Source organism: Rattus rattus, chromosome 5, assembly GCF_011064425.1.
Source record: "Rattus rattus isolate New Zealand chromosome 5, Rrattus_CSIRO_v1, whole genome shotgun sequence".
In the NCBI taxonomy this organism is placed as follows: domain Eukaryota; kingdom Metazoa; phylum Chordata; class Mammalia; order Rodentia; family Muridae; genus Rattus; species Rattus rattus.
Genome location: NC_046158.1, coordinates 144,438,228 through 144,444,574, shown reverse-complemented (window position 1 = coordinate 144,444,574; position 6,347 = coordinate 144,438,228).

Here is a 6,347-nt window from a genome sequence, read left to right as displayed (position 1 = left end):
CTGAAGTGGACAGAGCTCCAGGATTCAATTACCTCAGACCATTGCAAACTTGACATTTAATCTATGGAAATCCACCTCGTTGTGGGTGTCCAAGCAGGCCTATAAATGTCACCACACCCTGTAAAATACCACAGCATTTCCAAGGTTGAGACGAGGCTAGTGAACTCATGTCCGTGACGTTGACATCATTTCAATAATGAACCTCCAACCGAAGTCAGTCCAGTGAACAGGCCCGGAAATGCTGCCAAACAGAACCGGATCAGGGACTCAGAACAGCCCAGCGCGAGCGTGTTTCCGCCTAACACCAATTAGAAGCACCTGTGTTTGAGTTATAAGAAAGTACAAGTGAACCCAAGCTGAAAGCCAGGGGAACCAGCTCGTAAGTCCTGTAACAAGGACAGCTGTCCCCAGGGATGCAGCACCTCAGGCACCCAAAGCCCCAGAATGGATTGCTTGAGAGATGGAGGTGATCCTATTTCAGACATTACACACACACACTGTGCAATGGCAGGGTCTGCACAGGCCCGCAAAACTCAGCTCATCCATATTTTAAAGCTCTTTAAGGTGTTGTGAGTGTGTGCGTACGTCTGTGTGAAACATGCACACAGTGCCCTCAGAGGCCGAGAAACTGAGAATCGGATCCTCTCGGCCTGGAGTTTCGCGTGGTTGCGAGATGCCACGGTGCTGCTGGAATTGAACTCAAGTCCCGTGGATGAGCCATCTCTCTGGCCCCCGTCATTCTTACTGAAACTACTAAAACACTAAACACTAAAACAACGGCTCTGAGGAGCCAAATGTCAGTTCGGTGGAATTTTGTCCCCAAATGGTCATTTGTGTCAAACCAAACGGGCACTCCTGGGCTTTGGTGAGGTTTAGAGTTTGGAAATGTTGGAAAGTTTTAGAAATTAAAACGTTACTGTCACCGAGGACTCTGTGGGAGTGAGTCCTTCATCCCTGCCTGCCTTTGTGAAATTATTCTGGGTTTCTGTTGGCTGTAAACAGAAGGAACCCACCCCAAGCCAGCCAAGCTACGGAGGAGTGTAGTATCTCCTAACTGGGAAGCCCGAGGGGACGTCAGACTTCAGGCGTAGTTTGATCAAGCTTTCAAAGGCTGGCTGACTCTAGGAGACAGGCTCTTTCTGCCCAACTTACTTCAGCTTGATCTGACTCTTTCTAGCTACAGGTGACACATCTCTACATGGTTAAACTGTAAAGATTCCTTAGATTCCGAAGGACCCCAAGGGTAATCAGAGTGTCAAGTTAGTAGAAGAGAAAGTTGCTTTCTACTCATCTCAAAGGTAGGGAGTGGTTCTCACCTCTGTTGTGGATTCAACCACTGCATTAGCACCTTTGGGCCAATAATCCTTTCCCATGATGCATTGTAACTAGTAGGAGAGCAGGAGGAAAACAATAGGAGTCAAGTAATATTCACCGTGGTGTCATCTTCAGACAAGCTCACTGCCTCATGGTCACAAGAGGGCTGCAACTGCTCCTGCCTTTCCTTATACTCAGACTACTCCCCGGGATTCCCAACCACTGTCTCACTGTGTCCCATCAACTCTGATTTGATAGCATGTCTATTCCTGAGCCAGTCAGAGTGGCCCCCAAAATGTTCACCAATGGACTTAGGTGTCACCTGGCTCTCCCTTAACACAGGATGGTACTGGAGGCCAAAGGAAGATGCTTTCCCAGACGGAATCTGGATCTGGTCTCCAAATTAGGGAAGACTCACGATCAAGCAACTAACAAAGTCCTCCTTAAAGCTCAGACTGAAGTGACTGCTCCATCCAGGACCACCCAGTTTGAATCCTGTGGCAGGCCGTCTCCAAACGCCCCAGTGATCTCCCCTCTGTGGTCAAAGCTCTGTGTTGTCTCTACCTTGGAGTGCGGTGGGAAGCTGTGTCCCCGTTTCAGAGGCTAAGCATGGCCCGGGGGACTGGATGTCTGTCGTTTCCTAGGTTAGCTCACCAAAGCCTGACTTCTGTCTCCCCGTTTCCTCCTTTCCCTTTCTGGCGCACTCGCTCTCACTCTCATCCTCTCAGTGAAACCATTTGCCCCCGTGTGCGCATGCTCAAGGGCGTCTCCACGTGGCAGAACTGTGGCGTTGGTCCAGCTGCCTGCTGGGAAGCAGGTGCTGCCAGCAGCCCGGTGAACGGGCCTCTCGCTGGACCGGTGCACAGCCACACCTCCACGAGGAAAGAGAGCATGCTTTCGTGTCCTTCTGGGGCCACATAGACAAATGGCGTAATTGAGCCCCAAACCGTCTGGAGTCCCCCTCACTGCCCCCTTCTGCATTCTGGGGAGACCGTATGAGGGGATATTGGTACCAAAGCAGCTCGTGTGGCCAGACAGTGCTACTGCGTGGGATGCGTGGTGCATCAAGGTTCCCAGCAGGTGGACTTCTGACCCCACACCCAGAAGCCAGATCCTGGCAAGCCTACCTTCTGTCCCTGGGGACAGCAACCTCCTGTGTCTGTGTCTTAGTCCCCTCTCGATTCATTTGAGGAGGGAACCGTTTGCCTTGAATTTCCACATCCCAGTCCATCACGGAGGGAAGCCAGGGTGAAAACTCAAAGCAAAGACGGGAACTACCTGCCGGGCTGATCTCAGTTACAACCCAGGGTCACCTGAATGGGCAGTGGGGGAGGCTGAGCCTCCCCACCAAGCCCACAGGCTCACACCCCATTAACCAAGAACCCTAGCCCGTGGGGCTCACACCTAGCTCACAGGCTCACACCTAGCTCACAGGCTCACACCTAGCTCACAGGCTCACACCTAGCTCACTGGCTCACACCTAGCTCACAGGCTCACACCTAGCTCACAGGCTCGCACCCTAGCTCACAGGCTCACACCTGGCTCACAGGCTCACACCTGGCTCACAGGCTCACACCTGGCTCACAGGCTCACACCTTCACAGGCTTATCCAGCTGGAGACCACCCAGTCCACAGGCCCCCAGCTCACAGGCCACACCCAGAAGGATGCTCACACCCAGCTCACAGGCTCACACCCGGCCCACAGGGCCCACAGGAGCTCACTCCTGCACCAGACTAATGACACAGTCACCCTAGGAACATATCCACACCCAGCCCACAGGCCAAGTTGGCCTGGTAACCCACAGGATCCCTCAGCTCACACTGGCTCACACCCCAGTTGACACTTACCCCTCCAGCTCATGCCAGAAGGAGGACTGGGCGGAGCTCTCCTGGCTAATGACACATCAGGTTGACAAGGCCAACCAGAGCACAGCACCCACTGTCAACCCGACACACAAACACCTATTAAGCCAGACCCGTATCTTGTTTGTCGCCAAGATCTCATGGGGACACCACACCATAAAAGAGTACAACTTTAAAAGTCCCGGGGTATTTTAAAAATTCCCAAACTTTGAAAGTTCAGTGTCTCTTCATAAGCCAAACCTCTCCGTTGTGTATTCCTATAAAATGAAGTGCAAGCTAACAGACTTTCTTATTCCAAAAGGGAAGAACTGGGGCACAGGAACAACCAGAACGCCAGCGGCATAAATCCAGGTCCTGCCACTGAGGATGTGGCATCTTGGGCTCATTTAGGGTCTGTCACCAAGAGCCTAGGAGTCCCCACCTCTCTAGTTCTATCAACTACCTCTCACCGGCTCATTCTGCCTCTTCCTCCCCACCTCATACTTGCTTGTGGTCCCTGGACCACCGTTTCTGTGCGCTGACCCCAAAGAGATAATCCCCAGAAGACTTCGCCTCGGTGGTGCTGGTCTCTCGCTAATCACAGCTGACTGTCCAGCCCTGGCAGAGCCAGCGTCCACAGATTAGTCACCAAACCGTCACAGAAATAGCCTGGTCCCAAACCTTAATAAGTCCTTGTGTAACCTCACACGTCTCTCACCAGCGCTGTCTTCCAAGCTTCCACAGCAATGGCCCATTACGCTCCAAACGCCAGATCCTGTTCCCATCCCACAGCTCCCTAATCCTTGGATAAAATGCTCTGAAGGCATGGAAAGCTGTGTGCGCCACTCCATCCCGGCAACACACTGCTCCCTGGTACCAACGTCCATCTCCTGGTTGCTTCTCTGTGGCCATGATGAAGCATCCTGACCAAAGCCACTCAGGGCACAAAGAGGCTAATTCAATGTGTACTTCCAGGTCACGCTCCACCACTGTGGAAGCCAGGGCAGAAACACAAGGCAGGGACCTCACACAGGACCCGAGGCAGAGGCCATGGGGAAACGCAGCTTGCTGGCTTGCTCTGAATTTGTTCAGCTCAGGCCCACCTGCCCAGGGAAAGATGCCACACACTGGGCTGGGTCCTCCTGCACCAACCAATAACGGCGGTCTCCACAAACAGGTCAGTCTGACTTGGGCAGTCCCTTGCTGCCGTTTATCCTGTCAGATGACTGATAGCAGGCTGTGTCAAGTCAGAGGTGAAGGCTAATGAGAGCACTGTCTCCCCAGCTCTATAAGGTAATTAGCATATAATGGACAGCATTCGGCTGGCTCGGCAAGTAAAGGTGGGGCCACCGAGCCTGACACTGAGCCAGCACACTGGACGAATATGAAAGAAGAGAACCAACTCCCCCAAGTTGCTCTCTGCATGCCTGCTGTGGGACTCGACTCGTGTGTCATAAACACACACACACACACACACACACACACACACACACACACATACACACATGCACACATACGCTCACATACACACACATGCACATGCACATGTGCACACACACGCACACATGCACACGTGCACACACACATGCATACATATGCATACATACACATACACACACATGCACATGCACACATGCATATGCACACATGTGCACACGCACACATGCACACATGCACACATATGCACACATACACATACACGGGCATGCATATACGCACATACGTGCACATGCATACACATACATGTACACATGCACATGCATACACACACACTAAATCATATGAGCAGATTTAGCAGATTCAAAACTTAAACCAACAAATCCGGCAAGACACCCAGATGGTGCTGAGGCCTAACACACCTCTGGCTGATACAGCAGGAATCGCCCCACGATGACAGGACACACACAGCCCTGGCACACTAGTGCTGGAACTTAGTCCTCACTGTGAGGTATTCAGAGAGCAAACATAATCCCACCGTAGCATCTGGACGTGGTGAGAATCAGGCAAAGTCATCAGGCCCCATGATTGACTTTGGGGGCTTTGTGGGGGGAGACAGAAAGACTAGATAGACACCACTGTGCACGCTGTCCCCCATGTGGTGGCCCGACATACCCTAGGACACTGTCATCAAAAAGGTTTTCACAAGAAACACCCCTTCCACCTTGTGCCCCCAGAACAGTGAACTCAACCTTTTTTTATCTATAACACACCCTACCTGGGTTACTGTGTCGCGGCAACAGAAAATGAACTAAGAGATCTCAAACAGAGAGACAACAAGACAGGGCAGGCCTTGGGAGGCCGAGGGAGGAAGGCTGCAAGGTCAATGCATGCCAAGGTTCCAGAGTGAATTTGAGGCCAGATGCTCCGTCTTTTTCCCAAAGGAAGCTGAACAACTTGGTTTGTAAAAATAGAAAACCTCCCCATTGTTAAATGTTTCAATTATTAAGTGGGGTGCAAATTAAATATGCCAGAGACAACAGCTCATACCTTCTCAAGTAAATATTTTTCCAGGTGCTTTTCTGATGTCTCCTCTTGAGGCATCTCAAACTGAGCACATCAAAAATTTACTTTATTCCAGCAGCCATCGCTCCTCCCACACCGTATCCCTTTGTCCCTCCCCAGTGTTCCCACGGGCAAGACAGGAGTCTTACCTCCCCTCCCTCACCCCAACAGTCCTCCAACGAAGCTGTCCCCCAGGCCACCATGTCACCCTCTGCCATGACACCCCCATCTCCAGGTGTCATGGACCGGAAATGGAGTCAGCACACCTCCAAGAGTTCTTGTGTCGGCAGCTTCGTCTCCAGGGCAGTGATGTTAGAAGGTGGTAGGGCTGTGGGAGGCGGGACCTAGGAGAGGGGAGAGGGATGTTGGAGGCACAGTCCTGGGAAGCAGTTCATATAGTTTTCGAAGAACCCTGACAGTGCTTTCAAGACACTTGTGATAGGAGGAGTGAGCCTGACCACTGGATACTGCCAACCTGGATCTTGTCTCCTATATCCTTCCTCTCAGTGTTCTGGTACCACTGGCCACTGCCATGTTGACACCAACAAGGGTCCCTTCCCCAAAGGCTGCACAGACAGGGACATCAACCTTGGACTTCCCTTTAAATAGTTTTGTGATGAAGAACCCATCCTGCTGTGATAACAGCAAGGACGATGACACCATGAAATGCCAGGCATCTAAGCCCACAG